The sequence below is a fragment of the Primulina eburnea genome, chromosome 1, assembly GCF_022965805.1.
Source record: "Primulina eburnea isolate SZY01 chromosome 1, ASM2296580v1, whole genome shotgun sequence".
NCBI lineage: Eukaryota > Viridiplantae > Streptophyta > Magnoliopsida > Lamiales > Gesneriaceae > Primulina > Primulina eburnea.
This window is the reverse complement of record NC_133101.1, coordinates 18,200,897-18,206,896: the sequence shown is the minus strand read 5'-3', so window position 1 is coordinate 18,206,896 and position 6,000 is coordinate 18,200,897.

Below are 6,000 nucleotides of genomic sequence, written 5' to 3'. Positions count from 1 at the left end.
TAGTGAAATCATGTGATAGGTGCCAAAGGTTAGGAAACATCTCTAGGCGTCACGAATTGCCACTGACAAATATTTTGGAAGTGGAACTTTTTGATGTTTGGGGCATAGATTTCATGGGACCCTTTCCCCCTTCTTTTGGTCAATCTTATATATTATTAGCTGTAGATTATGTTTCGAAATGGGTGGAAGCAATCGCCACCAGTACTAATGATGCTCATATTGTAGTTAAGTTTGTGCACAAGAACATCTTCACCAGATTTGGAACACCGAGGGCCATCATAAGTGACGAAGGTACGCATTTTTGCAATAAAATTTTCAACTCACTTTTGGCTAAATACAGTGTGAAGCACAAAGTGGCATTAGCATATCATCCTCAATCGAATGGACAAGCTGAAGTATCCAACCGGGAAATTAAGCAAATACTGGAAAAGACTGTCAATACAAACCGGAAAGATTGGGCAATGAAGTTGGATGATGAACTGCGGGCTTATCGGACCGCATTCAAAACGCCTATTGGAATGTCTCCCTATAGGTTGGTTTTTGGTAAAGCCTGTCACTTGCCACTAGAATTGGAGCATCGAGCTTTCTGGGCAGTTAAAAAGTTGAACTTTGACTTGAAAGCATCTGGCGAAGGCAGAAAACTACAGGTAAATGAAATGGATGAGTTTCGCAATGATGCATATGAAAATGCCAAGATTTAAAAAGAACAGACCAAGAAGTGGCACGATAAACTCATTGTACAAAGAGAGCTAAAACCAGAACAACAAGTACTATTGTTCAATTCCCGTCTGAAGTTGTTCTCTGGTAAGCTAAAGTTGCGTTGGTCAGGGCCATTTGTTGTGGAAACGGTGTCTCCTTATGGGGCAACTGAGCTAAAATGCAATGATGGGAGGACCTTCAAGGTGAACGGACAGTGAGTCAAGCCATACTATGGGACCGAAGTAAGGAATATAGACAATTTCAAGCTGACCAAACCAAACTGATCAAACTAGTGACAGTCTGGCTGAAGACGTTAAACAAAGCGCTTATTGGGAGGCAACCCAAATTTGTGTTTCTCTTTTATATTTCGTTGTTGGTCTTGTTTTTATTCTTGTTTTATTGTTTTTGATTGTTTATTTTAATAGTATGATATTTGAATCTTCCCAAATTTTATGAATTAAAATGGTTTTCTTTTCAGGACTTAAAAATTGAAAGAAGAAATTTTTTTTCGAAGAAGGACCGCACCCGCGGTCTCCTCTACACCGCACCCGCGGTTGATGGGTACTCGAAATATTGAAAATTTCCGTGAGCATACCGCACCCGCGATAACTTCATAGGCGCACCAGCGGTTGCTTGGATGGCAAAATAAAATTTTTGCCGAGAAGACACCGCACCCGCGGTCAGTTTTGAGCGCACCCGCGGTCGCCGAACATCGAAGACTAAAAACATTCCAGTAGCCTGAGAGCATCCGCGCTCCAAAAATAAGCGCACCCGCGGTCGATGGAAATCAAAAGTCACTGAATTGCTGAGAGGACACCGCACCCGCGGTCCTTGCACATCGCACCCGCGGTCGATGTTTTTTTAAAAAAAATTGGGGCAGAAATCAGCATAAACGAAGAACACATCTCAAATTCTCTCCTACATTTCGATAATCTCCTCTTCAAAACACACTCCTCACTCAAGATTTGATAATCCAAGAACAAATTTCCCACTAAACAACCAAATTTCTTCACCCATTCCATCAAATATCCCTTTTCTTTCAACAAAAATCAACCTTAAACCTAGGGTTTGAAAGGGGTTCGAAAATTCTTCAAGGATTGAATGGAGCTTTGATTTTGTTCTTCCAAGAACATTCAAACAAGCAAGGTGAGCAAATCATTACTACATTTGCTTTAAATTCGAAATATTTGTTGTATATGGATATGGAAGATATATACATTTAGTGAAGTAAATTCTTGTTATTGTGGATTTTATTGGTGTGAAAATTGTTGTGGTATTGTTATTGTGGTGAATAAGTTTGGAGGAGTGAAGATTCATTTGGTTTTGTGAAGTGATTGAAGGGGAAGTTGTTGAACTCAAAGTGTTTGAGAAAATGCCTCCTAGAAAGAAGCAAGCAAAGGGTGCATCGTCATCTGCCAACTATGATGCGAATAAGTTTTGGAACGAAATAGCGGAGGAAAATTATGGGAGGATATTGAACAAAAGCATCATAAGAGAGAGGGGATTTGATTTGAGTTTTCCCCGTACTGAAATTGGTTACATGCTTACTGCACGGCACTGGGAGGAGTTTGGTAGACAGCCACATGATGCTGTCATTTCATTGGTGAGAGAATTCTATGCTAACCTCAAAGTTAAGCATGAACAATTGAAGGTGTTGGTGCGAGGACGGATGGTGGCTTTTGATGCACACACAATAAACACTTTATATGGCATCCCTCATATTATGCATGATGAGTACGAAGAATACAGGGCTGAGCATGTTGATTATAATCAGATTCTTCAAACAATATGCATAGAGGGGGCTGAGTGGAGAATGAGGGATGAGGTGCATGTCAGCCTAGCGAAGTCTGATCTCAAAACTGTCGCCAAAGATTGGTATTCATTTATTTCTGCTAGGATCAAGCCAACTGAACACACCACCACTGTTATTAAGGAGAGAGCTATCCTTACCTATTGTATTATGACGGGAAGGGCAATTGATTTAGGTCAATTGCTCCAGAATTCGATGCTTGAATATGCAACTGGTAACTCTCCTAGTGGACTCCTCCACCCTTCACTTATCACTGAACTGTTCCAAAATGCGGGAGTTAGTTGGGCTGTGAATGAAGAAGTTTTAAAGCCGAAAAATGTCATATTGGTAGTTCAACAACATAGGGCAGTAAGAAATGAACAAGCAGCAGCACGTCGAGCTGAAAGGGAATTTAATAGACGAGCTGCACAAAGACGTGCCCATGTTGACGCTCAAGAACCACAACAACAACCACAACCGCATCAAGGAAATATGAGAGATAGGTTGACTCATTTGGAAGAGCAAGTGCGCATTCAACGCCAAAACATGGAAGAGTATCGGTTTAGGAACGATACATTTATGGGATACATGATGGATTTTACTTCTGTTTTGGCTCAGCAATTTCCATCGGCGTCAACCTCTGGCAATCCATTTCCACCTCCTCCACAGTGGTCACCGATATACCACCCGCCGGAGTTCCAACAACAACCCCCACAAGATGAAGAAGATGATGACGATGGCAATGACTACTGACAGTCGTTGTCGGGGTATGTGTAGTCCTTTATTTTTCATGTTTATTTACATCGAGGACGATGCACATGTTTTAAGTTTGGGCAGAGATATTGTTTATTTATATTTTAGTTTTGTGTGTTTAATTTATTTTTATTTGCGTGTTGGTTTTTATGTTGAGTGCTTTAATTTAGTTTTGAGTTGTTTGCTTGTGAGTTTATAATGTTTTAGTCATGAATTTTTTTTTTTTAAATGACCAATGATGAGAAAAGAAAAATTTTGAATTAAGAAGAAAAGTCATGCATTACGTTCATGTTAATCGATCAATTTGAAAAATTTAGAGAACAATCATGAGATTTTATAATTTTGAGACTTATAATTTCTATACAACTATGTGATTTTCATTTGACATTGAAATAAATTTTTTCAAACACAAATATGATTGAGGCAATTTTTGATTCTATTTGGGTCTATTTATTTTGTTCATAAATATTCATTTGAAGCCCCCTTGAGCCTACATGAGAAAAGAATTGTGTTCTTGAATTTCTTGGAAGCCAAACATTTTTCTTCTCTATATATATGTATTTGGTTGATGCATTGAGACATAATTTTTCACGATGATTAGATTCTACTCTGTGTTGGTGAATTGAGATTTTGTCTAGAACTATCCAAACAACACTCGAGGCGAAATACGGACAAACTATGATTTAGGAATGATTTAGGTGATTTTTTCTTAACGATTGAGCCTTTCATGCCACCAAATAAAAATAATTTATCATTTGTCACCTCTTTGAAGCTTATATGAATTCGAATGGCACACGTAAATATGTGTAAAAGACCACCATTCGATGTTCTTTCAAATATCCCACATTTACCACATTGTTGAATATCTTAAACACTAATTTCTTACCTTCTCAAGGGAGTAAGAATTCAAAGGATTTAGAAATTGAAATTCTCCTACAAAAGAATTGAATGATTTTTCATTGGAGAAAAATGGGAGAAAAAGAGATGAAATGAATAAAAAAAATAGGGATAAAAGAAAAAGGGGAGTTTGCAAAAGAAATAAAGATTCAACTTACTCCCTTATTTGAATTCCTAATCTTCATTTGAAGCCGTGAGCCAAGGCCCAACATTACAAGCTTTACAAATTCTATTGACCAAGTCATAGTTGTCCAATATACTAGTGGAGAGTGATTGGGAGGATCTAGCCTATGGACAATCGATAAACACTTTCATTGAGTATGAATCTTGATCAATTTTACACACACCTCATTGCATCAAATATTTATTTGGTATTCGTTTCTTTAATAAATATTACTTTGAACCCAATATTTACCAGAAAAGACCTCTTGAGTTGTGTTTGTAAAAATTGAAATAGATTGATAATGTTTTGAAACATGAGTTGAAGTGATTAGAAGTTAAAAAATTAACCAATTGCATGATTTTATCCGGATGAAAATTGGTTGGATTGTTTTGAATTTTTAATGCATGAAGAGTTGGTTAATTTATCTTGAGGCCAAGTAACTTAAAATATTTCATGACTTATTTGTTTGTTTGTTTTGTTTTGTTTTGCTCGGGACTAGCAAAATATTAAGTTTGGGGGAGTTTGATAAGTGCAATTTATTGTACTTTTATTATTTGTTTTTAACTTAGAATTTTGTGATTTTTGAGCAAGTTTTATTTGATTTGTTGTTGTTTTTGTGATTGTAGTTTGGAAGCTTAGAATGAGAGTTTGAAGTGCAAAAGATGAAAAAATCCCGAGAAGACACCGCACCTGCGCTAGAACAGGGACCGCACCCGCGGTCCATGAAAAGCTGTCTTGGAATTTTTTTCCGAAGCAAGACCGCACCCGCGGTCCATGTTGCACCGCACCCGCGGTCTTCGTAGCTTAGAGATGAAAGTTCCCTCGAAACAGGACCGCACCCACGGTCTGTGTTGTACCGCACCCTCGGTCATTGACATACAAAGCACAGAAAATGCTGATTTTTGGTGTGCTGCGCATGGGAGTGGATGACTTTTGTATTTTGCGTGCAAAGACTTGCCTAGGACTATAAAAGGCTTCTATTATTCACTCTCTAGGGTATTGGGGAGCAAAAGGAGAGGAGAGGAGGCTACAAAGAAGATCAAAGCTCAACTTCAAGCTTCGTGGGAGATTTCTTGCAAGCTTCTTGGGAGAAATAATCTGCACTTTAATCTCTTGTTCTAAGTTCTTCTTTCTTTATTTTTATTTAATATGTTTTGTTTAAGATTCAAGTGTTGTTGTGTTGTTTTTATTAATATGAACTAAATCTTTTGTCTAGAGGAAAGATGGAACAAAACTAGAAACCATGTGTTGGGATTTATGAATTATGCTATATAAGTTTTCTTTGTTGTTCATTTGTATTTTTTCAATTTTAATGCTTTCATTTTACTGGCCATATTTTGAATGATTATTATGTTTATAAGTTATCTCTTGGAAAAGGAAATTTATAAACTAGAAAGAGAAAAATACATCGATCGTATTTATAGAGTTCGGGAGGACATATATTGCTATTGAAGCCATAAAGAGAAGTTTTTGCTTATTGTATTATTTAATTATAGATTGTCAATGGGGACGTTACAATCTTTTGTTAAATAATTAGTATCTACTTGTCAATCGGAAGATGGAGTAGATAATTTAGAATTCTTGGTTAATGAATAAGAAGGACTTCTACAATATAGCTACACAAAATAACACATGGTGGATAGTTGCGTGAAATCGGACCTCTAGATCTTTTATTCCATTGTTGTTTACTATTATTTGG